Source organism: Diadema antillarum, unplaced genomic scaffold (genome assembly GCF_040938485.1).
Source record: "Diadema antillarum isolate AM-2024a unplaced genomic scaffold, OU_Dant_1.0 seq00001863_RagTag, whole genome shotgun sequence".
Lineage (NCBI taxonomy): Eukaryota > Metazoa > Echinodermata > Echinoidea > Diadematoida > Diadematidae > Diadema > Diadema antillarum.
In genome coordinates, this window is record NW_027272533.1 from 225228 (window position 1) to 239864 (window position 14637).

Genomic DNA, 14637 nt, shown 5'->3' on the forward strand with positions numbered 1-14637 from the left:
AAATATTCCTACATTAATGTATGTATGTATACATATGATCTTACATTATTCATTATTCCAGTTCATTCAAATTCCTTCCAGTTTATACTTTCTTCCTGTCATTCTTACTGTTTTGGTTAGTCGTTTTATGTCTGTATATAGCCCTACTCAATTAACCCAGTTATTACCAAATCCTCCACACATTAGACGCATCTCTCACTAAATAATGTTATATCGTCGCTATCCATCCCAAAATCCAGCCTAATTTGTCTTTACTTCACTTCGACAGTTCAGTTCAGTTCAGTTTTTATTCACCATCAATTTAAGAGTATACAATAAAAAGATACACATAGATACATAACTATATACAAAGTAAACATAAACAAAACAGAAAACAATTAAACTTGATGGTGGGAACCCCAGGAGAAGTAGTGCTTATAGATAGGGGCCTCAGTAATGCTTAAATACTAATATACATGTAAAACAAACAAGCAAAAGAATCAATATACATTTTAAGTTTGTACAGTTGGTTTGATGGGAATGGGAAAGGGAAAAAACAGCATGCATATATATATATATATATATATATATATGCATAGATACCATGGAAAACAACAGCAAAAATCCAGGAGAGATGAAAGAAGAGTAGAAAACAAGGTGAGCATGATTGGAAAGGTGGGAGTGTATAAGCGATAGATGGACTATAGACGTAGTGCTCGCAAGCAATGATTTTCATTCATGTGAGTACAAAGTGTGAGTAGGATGACAGTAGTTTTTTTTTCAATTTTCCCTCGGAAGGAGCAAATTAAAGGACAATCTCTTAAATCGTGATAAAGTAGAACTATGCTTTATATCTTCTGGAAGAGCATTCCATAGTTTTGGGAATTTTACTTGGAATGAGTTCAGGGATAATGTTGTGCGTACCTTTGGTTGTCGCAGTGAATTTCTCTGACGGGTATCATACAAATGAACAGAGCTATTTATTACGAATAAATCATTAAACACATTTGGTAGTAATCCAGCGTGAAGCTTATACATAAAAACTAGAGAAGTAAATGATATTGAATCAGTAATAGGTAATACACGAAGCTGACAAAACAGGTTGCTCGTGTGGGCATAAATACAAGAATTAGTTCTATCTTTCGAAGTTGACTTTGGTATGTATGACTCCAAATAATATTACAATAATTCAAATGTGGCATTATGATACTATTATACAATATTTCGAGTACAGTTTCGGGTAAAATGTGCTTTAATCTTCTAAGAACACCAAGGCTTTTTGATATCTTGAGTGAAATGGCACTGATGTGAGGCCTCCAGGAAAGATATTCGTTTAATACAACACCAAGAAATTTCATATCATCCACCATTGACACAGCGTGGCCTCCTATACATACATTTGGGTGGTTACATGGTATTTTTCTGTTTCTTGTTCTAAACAAAACATATTTGGTCTTATCAAGATTCAAATATAATTTGTTGCAATTACACCATTCGTGTTAATTCATTCGTTCGTTTATTTCCATATTAAAACATAACATTTACAAATATCAAAACACAATTGCCTTGGTACATTTATACATTTTGAATGGAGGGATCATAAAAAACACACACGAGGCTTGTTGGAAATGATCCCCTACAAACAATTATTAATACATTTCAACTAAACAATCATCATATAAATTCAATTGATAAAACAAAGGTGGAAGATACAATGAAAAGAGAAGAAAAGAGGCAAAGGTGGAAACAATGCATACTTATACTTACATGTACAGTTTCAGATACATTTCATCAAAAATATATATTTTTTAAAAAGCCTTTTTAATTGACGTAAAGTCTTACTACTCTTGACTGTTGGAGGAAGAGTATTCCAAAGAATAGGGCCATAGTAAAATATGGAGGATTGAGTTTTTGAAATCCGGTTTAATGGTGTGTTAATATTTTGGGCATTCCTGGTATTATAATTGTGAATGGAACAATTTAAAGTGATTTGCTTGTGAAATACTTCAGAAAGAACATTGTTGGAGACTTTAAACATAAAAATCATATTTTCCAAAGAAATAAATTCTTGAGCAGGTAAAATGTTCATCTTAAGAAATAATGGCTTACTGGGAGCTAAATATGAAGAGTGGGTTATCAACGAATACTGCGTTTCTGTAATTTATGAATACGATCAATCTTTTTCTTTGTAGTAAAACCCCAAACAATACTACAATATTTTATGTGAGCTGAAACAAACGAATAATACAACATCTTTGAAATATTCTGTGGAAGAAATTGTAATTTGTACAGAACACCAATACTTTTCGCTATTGTTGAACATATATGATTCACATGAGAATTCCAGGACAATTTATCATCAATAAAAACACCTTAAAATTTTATATCATATACTCGTTTAATTTCCTCATCTCTATACATCAATTTCAAATTACTGTCAATTTTGGTTCTTGTTCTAAATAATATATAATTGGTCTTATCAACATTCAAGTTCGATTTGTTTACCGACAACCAATTACTTATACAATCAAATTGAACATTCATATTATAAAATAATGTCTTTGGGTCTGTGCCTTTACAAAATACACGTGTGTCATCTGCAAATAATATATAATCAACATCATATGTTGAATGCGGCAAATCATTTATATACAATAAAAAAAGAAGAGGCCCAAGAATAGACCCTTGTGGTACTCCACATTTTATTTCTTTAAGTTTAGATGGGACACCATTAATATTTGTTAATTGTTGCGATTTGAGAGATAACTTGGAAATAATTTTAATGGAGTGCCCCTTACACCATTATAACATAATTTTTGTAACAAAGTAAAATGATCTATTACATCAAATGCTTTCGTTAAATCAATAAATACAGTTAACGTATATTCTTAATCATCTATAGCCTGATTAATCTTATTAATCAGTTGTTTTATTGCCGTTTCTGTTGAAAATCTCTGCCTAAAACCATACTGATTTTTAATGAGTATATTATGTTTATTCAAAAATTCTATTAACCTATTATAAATACATTTTTCTAATATTTTCGAAAATATAGGCAATACTGATATTGGACGATAATTATTCACATCAGTTAATTTTTCTTTTTCATGTATTGGTGTGACTCGTGCAGTTTTCATTTTTTTCAGGGAAAATTAACCAGTTCTGCATTAAATATTGTTATAAGATCATTCAGATTTTTGTGGGATACGAGAATTGTTGTGTCATCGGCAAATAATAAAAACTTGACTATATTAGAAGAAGATACAATGTCTTAAGTTGTTTCTAAAGACAAGTAAAGAATTGCTATACTTTTCTTCACGATGCACAAAGTTTGTTGAGAGGATCCCGCCCAGGTAAAAGCAAAAGTGTTTCTTCCACAGTCGTAAAACTGGTCCACAAAGTCTAAAATTAAAGGCGATCCCTGCAACATTCTTTGATATCTTTTATCTTGGAGCGAGCAGGGGGGGGGGGGAGACCCATGTCTTCCACTCCCTTGACCACTAACATTCATGACCACATCGCTCCAGCCAAGAGCCAAGAGGGTTGCGACTCACGGCTTTGCACTGCAGACTGTGTGTTTTCACATTTTGTTTCTTTCTATTCCTGAATGCGTTCATACCTCAACAAGTTTCTGTGCATTTTGATAAGCATACATGAACTACACATGATTATTATCATCTGCACATATCTTACACTACATTTTCACATTAATCTCGATGTGTTACAAACCAAAATTCTTACTTCAATAACTTCATTCTACTTGATTATGGTGATATACCATGTACAGTCCACTTACTCATATTCCACACTATTACACACGCGAATGTTGCATTTACAAGAAGCGTCTAGTCATACATATAATGTCTTTCTGTACGAGAGGTTACGTTCTCACAACAGCCGTTTCTCGAGCACATAACTAACACTAGGTTAATGATAAAGGTGAAAACCCCTTTACTTTGTCTATATAATGGTTTGTTACATTTCCTTACTATAACTGTGGCTTAAACATTGGATTCCACCTCAGTTCAATGGTTTTCTACATTAACTGTATTTACAGTTTCAATGATAAGACATGTATTCAATTTACAATCACAAATTATCAGCAGACAAACCCAGTGTAATTATACCAATGGAACTGTACATAAAATCTTAATGGTTGGTAACTTTCGACAACTTTCCTAAAAATAATGGAGGAGAAACGACAAAGGCAGTGTTAGCTTCTTGGGCATCACATAGGGCAAGTGATGCCGCTGCTTCTGCCTATGAGTCATTCCTCCTGACTTCCCTTTTGCCATTTTTTTTTTTTTTGTGGGGGGGGGGGGCAATTTTCACATACTTGAGATGAAATAATTATTGATATCATTTGAAGTATCAATTATATCGATTACCAAATTATTACTTTCAGTGTTATTATCCTTATAATTTATCATAGTCGTGTCTAAATCTTTCCAAAAAGGTAATATCGTTGCAGATGACATTTTGGACACTGCTAGTGTTCAAAGAGTGCATCTGAATCAAAAGTTTCTCATAAGACCTGTCCATAAACAATGTGGACCCACTGTATACACACCGTGCATAATACAGCCTTTTGAGTCTTCTATTATCGATTTACAACAAATTGGACATGGACATTTGCGCATTAAAGACTATGTTGAATTAAAAATGAGATTTTCCTTTCTCTCTCAATAAGCTACAACTACTACTATTACAACAGCTACTACTAACTCATTGTGATGCAAAGTATGTTGGAAAAAAAACTGTGCATTATAATAACAAAGAAATAATGGATGTAACTAAAATTGTTAGCTAAAGACGTTTAGAGCAATTGATACAAACAGAAAATATAACATCTAAATTCCATAACGGAAAAGTGCAATAATAAGATGAATATACTCGTCTTCCTACAATTTTTGATGGGGGTTTTCACTACTGTACATGTCACAAAGTCTATCGTGCACTTATCAACTTCGAAGCATTTCACATCCAAAATTTCCTTAAAAGCAACAGAGAAGATACAGTTCACTCCCGTTTTAACAAAGTCCTCGGGACTGCCAGGTTTGCTTGTTTGTTTGCTTGTTTGCTTGTTTGTTTGTTTTTGTTTTTTGTTTAACAGAGCACATTTTTTTTCTTTCTTTCTTTGTCAATGACGTTCGGTAACGACTTCGTTCTAACAAAAAAAAAAAAAAAAATCTCTATGACCGAGTTCGTTGTAAGCGAATTTTATCCCGCAGACTTTAATGATGATAATTTTGGCACCTGAATTTTTACTTCTTTAAAACAAAATGTCCGTTTTCGTTGTAACGGGAGTGCACTGTAGTATCACAAAACAAAATAGAACTCAGATATCCAAAAACAAAGTAAAACAAAACTGTCCTAATAAAAGTTGAGTCCCACCTTTCGTTAGGATCATTTTTGTTTGGATACTCAAGCCATTTCAAAACGGATATTCATCAAATACACTTTTGATTCCTGTTAGATTTGTACACTGCAAAAAGTCAGGTGTTAAAAAGTGAACACCGAGCTGGTGTTAAATTTTCGGTGCTCATTTATGGTGTTAAATTAACACCTCCGGGTGTCATTTCCAAATTTTAAACTGTTTTTTGAGGAGTTTCTTAGTAACTGCACTTCTTGTTGATTTTTAATTTAAACAAGACGATCAAGAATTTTACATTAAAATACTAGATTTTTGAAAAAATGTGAAAATAGATTTACACCAAAGTAACACCAGCTGGTGTGGTCTCTTATTGAAGCTGGACGGGTGTTAAACCATTGATATTAACACCAACAAATATCAAATCAACACCATGTGGTGTCATTTTTTAATTAACACCAGTACAGTGTCAAAATAACACCAGGTACAGTGTCAAATTAACACCACGAAGTGTCAGGTGAACACTTTTCAACACCATCACAGTGCATTTTTAACACCTGTGGGTGTGGTCCTTTATTGAAGTTTGATCGGTGTTAGATTTAACACCCGTGGTGTTAAATCTAACACCGATGTTTTTACAGTGTATGCTCTTTAATATCATATATAACAGGATTGTAATTTGTTATTAATCAAGGTATTAGTGCTCATCGTGCCTGTAATTTAATTTGGTTCCAGTAATCTGTATTTTTTCTCTAATTTCCTTGCTATAAGGATAGGTCCTGAAAGAAAAGCAAAATTTTATCCTGTCCCTTCCTGCAAGTCGGAATTAAATTCTTTTAAAAGTCCCAGGTGCATAAAAGGTTGCCGTAAAAACGTATAAACAAAAAAAAACATCTAAAACAGAAATTATATGATCTTTATAAATAATCTCAGGTAGATTACAAAAAAAAAGAGATTGTGACGATTGTCAATAATTGTATAACATAATTTAATATTTCCTTACAGTGTGTTCAACGTTTGATAAAGAATGAATACCATTTATATTTCCGCGGTTGCAAAAAAACAAACAGTTACCCAAAGGTATGCACATGTGAATTATTACGTAACAGTATACCTAAGGTAGACGAAATATTATGTGTGTGTGTGTGTGTGTGTGTGTGTGTGTGTGTGTTTTGGATCTTAATCAGCCGGTGTGCCATCTGTCGAGTCTGAGGTTGCGCCTTCTGTGGTAACAAAACAGCATACAGAGAAAAAGAGAACATTTTCTGCGTTATGCCCAAAAATCCGAAATATATGATTACGAAGAATTTCTTTTTTTTTTCCCTCTCCCTCTCTACCTTCTACACAAGGACTGGGACATCCATTCACCCAGGGAATGGGACTTTTGATTCAACCAGGGAGGTGAGACTTACTCCCGTCTCCCTGGTTCAGCCAACTCCACAACATGTTACTTGTACCGTGGTGGATGAACAAATAAATTCTTAAAGGTTTGGTATAGTTTTGGTTTGAGATGGGAATTCAGGCTTTAACCTTTTGCGAGATAATAAGAAACAGTATATAAGAAATATTCAAAAGCATACTATTCTAAAACAATTTAAAGTTAGTTTGATGAAAATCGGTTTAGAAAATAACTGAGGATCTAAAAACAAGACAAAAACATAGTGGTCCTAATCGAAGGTGGGACCCACCTTTTATTAGGACTAGGAATGCTCTTTGATATTTCATATAAGTGATTTTTAATTATCTCGCAAAAAGTTGAAATCTCAATCCTCATCTCAACCAAAACTACACAATCCCTTTTACCGGGTCTTTCAGACTAGGAATATTTGTTTCTCTGGCTAGCACATGGCACAATTGTTATGTCATTTCAAGTGAAATCTTATCTTAAATGCTTCTACACTACAAACAATTTCTTTTAGAAACTGTGGTTGAAAATAATCAAACTATGAAATGAAAGAAAATTACTCAAAACATAAACGTAATGAACAGAAAATATGCCTCCTAATAAAGCGTACAGTTCTGCTTCATTTCATTAAACAGATAAGGACATCAAATTTCGCCTATCTTTGTCTTAATAGAACCAGATTGTGGAGAGGAATCCTCATGGGGGCTTAATCACAGATTACTATGAATACATCAAATTTTACAAATCATTGTGATTTCCTGCGAAACTGCACATTCATTAAAGAACAAATGGTAATAGTCATGAAAGAGACACGAAATTAGAAAACTTGACTGGACTTCGTTTAAAGGACTTATGGTGTGCAAAATGCATGTTGACTTGGGTTGATTCATGATACTCTCAACATCACTTATGTGACGAAACGAATATCTAAATACGTTCCGTATATTTCGTAATATTTTTTAAACTGCTTTTCTTCATGTTTATTGGATACACAAAAAACAACAACTTTCAAACCAATATTCTGCTCGTGAACTCATCTGTCCATTATTGTTAGAGAACAATGGAATGCATCTTTTCCGAGACTGAGAATAACTTGCACGTTACCCTGCAATGTGTTTTGTTGGTGACATCAGTTACAGTTATATACAAGTTATGCTCAGTCGAGTGGGAAGTATAACGTATAAACGTATAAGTACTTTAGCAAAGTTTGACAGATCAGGTCATGAGTAGAATATTGGTTTGGAAAGGCATTTTCTTTTTGTTTCTTTTTTTTTTTTGGTGGGCGCATCCAAGAAATCTCAGGAAAGTAACAGAAAATTAGTATAAGGTACTTGGAATTAAGGAATTATATTGAGTTGTTTTGCAACTTAAGTGATGTTGATCAGATGGTATCATGAATCAACACAAATCAATATGCATTTGCATTGCGTAGGTCCTTTAACTTCTTTGAAAGATGACAGCTTGGGTGATTCACTATCTTGCACCAAAAAAAAGTAAATCTATGAAGATATCAACAACTCTGACATTCGTATAGAGACATATAGATATCATATAAAATTCTCACATTCTTATAAATTCGTCTGATTGCAGCATATTTTATCCTTGAAAGGTCGTGTTTTTGGCTCGCTGTTTACGCCCGCTCTGGTAATCCAATCAGTTAGAGGAGACTACAATGACTGATACCATTCTCAAACCATTTACTTTCCAAAATATCTATGAATCTAATCACCCTATATCATGGCTGGAGACACGAGAGAAAATGGGTCTTTGAAGACTACAATACAACTATTTGAAGAAGGTGCCTTATGATTACAGAATGAAAACGACAAACAGGAAATCAGCTCCATGACAAGAAAAAATATCGTTTTACCTTGACAACACATTTAAACACCATAATAACTGACTCCGAATAGTAAGTTTTTATGATAATTGTAAGTGAAAATTCTTGCATTTCTTATATAATTCAATTAAATCACGACATGTCTTACCATTAAAAGGTGATTATGTAGGTTCACGATCTGTGTTCGCTTCGGTAATCCAATCAGTATATTCTATACATAAAGAAACAATATTACAGATTCAACATTTTTCTTCATTTCCTTCCCAAAACATTACTGAATTTCATCAAACTGACAAGGCTGGTGAATTAATAGAAGATTGGTGCTCTAGGACTACAATAGAGACGGCTCCAGGCAAGTGCGTTTTATGATTACAGAATGAAAACAAAAATCAGGGGTAGGTGCATGAGAAAAAAAGGTATAGCATTACTTAACAATGTTTAAGTGTTAGTAAAGAAGGATTAACCTTTAGAATAAGGCTGAGTTGATTCTAATCTATCATCTCTTCTAATACAATTTGACTCGGTGATTTGCCATGTTTCCAAGATGTTGTAAGTATATATGTGAAGATATACGGAAAATTGTAAACACTAATCATTACCGGATTTGCTGAACTTCACCTACCTTCATACACTGTAGAAGTTGCATTCTCACATACATCATTATAGTCAAGACAGCAGTCTCCGCTGTTTCTACAAATCTCGTCGCAGGAGCAGAGGAAGCCGGAGCCCGAGGACACGAAGCAATTCAAGCTGGGATCAACACAACAACTTTCTTGGCATGAACCTATTTTTATATATGTATTTTTTTTACAGTTGTAGATATAACAGAGAACAAGCAAGCATTGATCGAACTTCACTCGTGCCAAATACAAGTATACATTGCAAAGACCTGATGTTGCCACTTAGTAGTTCTGAGCGGACAAGTCGCAGACATCTTAAAAGGGAAAGTCCAGTAATTCTATTCCCTAGTAAAGAGGATTGGCAGTGAATCCAAAGTCAAAAATGATTATTGAAATTTGATTGTTTAAGGGTTTTGAGATAATTATGGTGATGGTGATGAAATATCCTTATTGTGACAAATATCCTGCACCACAGAAAAATTACTTGCTTTTCCTCTAACATTCTTAGAGATTTTGATAAAAATATATACTAATATGGTCTTCATTATTCAGGGTAGCCTCTTCAGTTTTGCTCCTTCTGTACAAGAGGCCTCTCCCATTATCATTACCCCCCAACATTGTCAGGTTACCATAGATACACCAGGGTCGATCAAGAGAGACATAGTGGAAAAAAAAAATATCTTGTCCAAGGACGGAGACACTTGATCAGATCCAAACTCGGACCTCAGATTGAAAGTCGAGAGTCTTATCCACTATGCCCGGTGACCCCTTTAAGGCCATGGTAATCTCTTTGTTAAACATATTACAAAAAGACAAAGACTTTTTTTCGTATGATCCAGAACTACTAATGTAACTTTACTCTCGATACAAGGGGTACTTATGTTAAAGTGATCATAAATGAAAATTCATACATTTCTTATCATTCCATTTCATCCCGACATATCTTACCGCTTAAAGGTGGTGTTGGTGTTTCACTAATTTTTTCTGCTGTTGCACTCCAATCGGTAAGTTCTATATGTGAAGAAACGGTGACAAATTAGACATTTCAAATCTTTTTCCTTCCCCAAACATTACTGAATTTCATTAACCTTGCATTACCAGACAATTCAGAGAAACTGGTGTTTTTTAGATCACAATATGCACCGTTCGACGAGTGTTTTGTGAATTTAGAATACAAACAAAAATTAGGAATTGCCTGAATTTCGAATCAACATAATGTTATCTGAAAGATACTTTTGTGTGTTTGTAAAGAAAGATAAAGATAAAAAGACAGCTTGGTTGAATTTTCTCTTCCATCTCCTGCACGGGATAGACTGTTATTTGGTGATTTGCTAAGTTTCCAAGATTCAAAGTATTTTAGGATCTGCGGAAAACTTGAAGACTTAGAATTTATCTGATTTCTTGAACTTCAGCTACCTTCATCCACTGCAGAAATCGCATCCACACAGGCACAAATTCAGCCAGGACATCAGTCTCCTAAAATTTTACTATTCTGGTCACATTACCATTGCACGATGATAGACGGTATTCGAACTTGCCACCTCTGATTACAAATCTTAAGACTAATTCACTATACAACAGTGATCAAACAAATATAAATCATTCACTAGAAAGAGCATGACTTTAAATTTTCAGGACAACAAATTTGGAATAAACAGAAAAACCTTTTTATCCCTAGGCTCCAGGATAACTGCACGTAACTAAACTATGGGTAGTGAGTGCTTATTTAGAGTGATATAAGTAAAATTTATGTATTTATTATACAATGTGTATTTGATTTTATCAGGAAATGTTTTAACATCGAAAGGGTAGTGCTGTTGGTTCACTGTTCGTGCCGGCTGCGGTAATCCAACCATGAAGTTTTATATACAAAGTAATAATGACAGATTCGACATCTCAAACCAATTCCTTTCCAAAAATCACTGAATTTCATCAACCTTGCAAGATCTAAAAGATCCGAGAAAATTGGTCTTCTGTCACTACAAAAGAGACAGTGTGATCTAAGTGTGTTCATGATTAAAGATTGAAAGTAAAAAAAATGGGAAATAGTAACTGTTGCATGAGGAGAAACACATCTTGTTACTATCTTAGCAGTGTTTTATTTTTCTAGAATACAGAATAAATGCATGTTACTAATCTCTTTGGATGAGGGGTTATTATGCTAAAGCAGGGGCGGATCCAGGAATTCCGTAAAGAGGGGGCGCGTTTACAAAATTTAAGGGGGCGCACGCACCCCTCCCCCATTTTTTCTTTTTATTTCTTTTGTTTCAACGAAAAATAAGGGGGGGCTGCGCTGGTTGCGGTCCTCCCTGGATCCGCCACTGTGCTAAAGTGATTGTAAGTCGAAATTCATTCATTTCTTATCATTCCATTTGATCACATATCTTACCGTTGGAAGGTGATGTTGTTGGTTCACGATGTGTGTTCTCTGTGGTTATCCAATTAGTAAGTTCTATATTTTGAGAAATAGACAATGACAGAATCGACATTTTAATCCATTTTCTTCCCCATTCATTACTGAATTTCATTTGCCTTGTATGGCTGGAGAAATGAGAGAAAGTTTGTGTTTTGAAACTACAATATAAACGGTTTGACGGAAGTGTGTTTTAAGATAACAGAATGAAAACAAACATTAGGGCAATTACATGAGGAAAAAAAACCCTCATATAATACTATATAAGAATATTTAAGTATCAGTAAAAAATACTAAAGTGAATCACACTAAATACTGATCATTTCATCATTTGTTAGATTTCACCTACCTTCATACACTGTAAAAGTTGAAAGTTTCGATCCTGAGTCCGATGTAACGCTGGTCGTATCTGAGTCCGTTGTGACACTGGTCGTACCTGAATCTAAGGTAACATCGGTCGTACCTGAATCCGTTGTATGACTGGTTGTAAATAAATCAGTTGTATGAGTGGTCGTAATTGCATCCGTTGTAACACTGGTCGTATCTGAATCTGTTGTAACGCTGGTCGTATCTGAATCCGTTGTAAGACTGGTCGTAATTGCATCCGTTGTAAGACTGGTCGTCAATAAATCAGTTGTATGAGTGGTCGTAATTGCATCCGTTGTAACACTGGTCGTATCTGAATCCGTTGTAACACTGGTCGTATCTGAATCTGTTGTAACACTGGTCGTAATTGCATCCGTTGTAAGACTGATCGTCAATAAATCAGTTGTATGGCTGGTCGTTATTGCATCCGTTGTAACACTGGTCGTATCTGAATCTGTTGTAACACTGGTCGTATCTGAATCCGTTGTAACAGTGGTCGTATCTGAATCCGTTGTAACACTGGTCGTAATTGCATCCGTTGTAAGACTGGTCGTCAATAAATCAGATATATGACTGGTCGTAATTGCATCCGTTGTAAGACTGGTCGTAAATAAATCAGTTGTATGACCGGTCGGAACTAAATTTGAAGTTACACTAGTCGTACCTGCATCCGTTGTAAGACTGGTCGTCAATAAATCAGTTGTATGACTGGTCGTAATTGCATCCGTTGTAACACTGGTCGTATCTGAATCTGTTGTAACGCTGGTCGTATCTGAATCAGTTGTATGAGTGGTCGTAATTGCATCCGTTGTAACACTGGTCGTATCTGAATCCGTTGTAACACTGGTCGTATCTGAATCTGTTGTGACACTAGTCGTATCTGAATCTGTTGTAACGCTGGTCGTATCTGAATCCGTTGTAAGACTGGTCGTAATTGCATCCGTTGTATAAAGACTGGTCGTCAATAAATCAGTTGTATGAGTGGTCGTAATTGCATCCGTTGTAAGACTGGTCGTATCTGAATCTGTTGTGACACTAGTCGTATCTGAATCTGTTGTAACACTGGTCGTAACTGTATCCCTTGTAAGACTGGTCGTCAATAAATCAGTTGTATGACTGGTTGTAATTGCATCCGTTGTAACACTGGTCGTATCTGAATCCGTTGTAACACTGGTCGTTATTGCATCCGTTGTAAGACTGGTCGTCAATAAATCAGATGTATGACTGGTCGTAACTGCATCCGTTGTAAGACTGGTCGTAAATAAATCAGATGTATGACTGGTCGTAACTGCATCCGTTGTAAGACTGGTCGTAAATAAATCAGTTGTATGACTGGTCATGTCTGAATCCGTTGTAACACTGGTCGTAATTGCATCCGTTGTAAGACTGGTCGTGTCTGAATCCGTTGTAACACTGGTCGTAATTGCATCCGTTGTAAGACTGGTCGTCAATAAATCAGATGTATGACTGGTCGTAACTGCATCCGTTGTAAGACTGGTCGTGTCTGAATCCGTTGTAACACTGGTCGTAATTGCATCCGTTGTAAGACTGGTCGTCAATAAATCAGATGTATGACTGGTCGTAACTGCATCCGTTGTAAGACTGGTCGTAAATAAATCAGTTGTATGACTGGTCGTATCTGAATCCGTTGTAACACTGGTCGTAATTGCATCCGTTGTATAAAGACTGGTCGTCAATAAATCAGTTGTATGAGTGGTCGTAATTGCATCCGTTGTAACACTGGTCGTATCTGAATCTGTTGTAGCACTGGTCGTATCTGAATCCGTTGTAACACTGGTCGTAATTGCATCCGTTGTACGACTGGTCGTCAATAAATCAGTTGAATGAATGGTCGTAATTGCATCCGTTGTAACATTGGTCGTATCTGAATCTGTTGTAACACTGGTCGTATCTGAATCCGTTGTAACACTGGTCGTAATTGCATCCGTTGTACGACTGGTCGTCAATAAATCAGTTGAATGAATGGTCGTTATTGCATCCGTTGTAACACTGGTCGTATCTGAATCTGTTGTAACACTGGTCGTATCTGAATCCGTTGTAACAGTGGTCGTATCTGAATCCGTTGTAACACTGGTCGTATCTGAATCCGTTGTAACACTGGTTGTGTCTGAATCCGTTGTAGCACTGGTCGTAATTGCATCCGTTGTAAGACTGGTCGTCAATAAATCAGATGTATGACTGGTCGTAACTGCATCCGTTGTAAGACTGGTCGTCAATAAATCAGTTGTATGACTGGTCGTTATTGCATCCGTTGTAGCACTGGTCGTATCTGAATCTGTTGTAACACTGGTCGTATCTGAATCCGTTGTAACACTGGTCGTAATTGCATCCGTTGTAAGACTGGTCGTCAATAAATCAGATGTATGACCGGTCGTAATTGCATCCGTTGTAACACTGGTCGTATCTGAATCTGTTGTAGCACTGGTCGTATCTGAATCCGTTGTAACACTGGTCGTAATTGCATCTGTTGTAAGACTGGTCGTCAATAAATCAGTTGTATGAGTGGTCGTAATTGCATCCGTTGTAACACTGGTCGTATCTGAATCTGTTGTAGCACTGGTCGTATCTGAATCCGTTGTAACACTGGTCGTAATTGCATCCGTTGTACGACTGGTCGTCAAT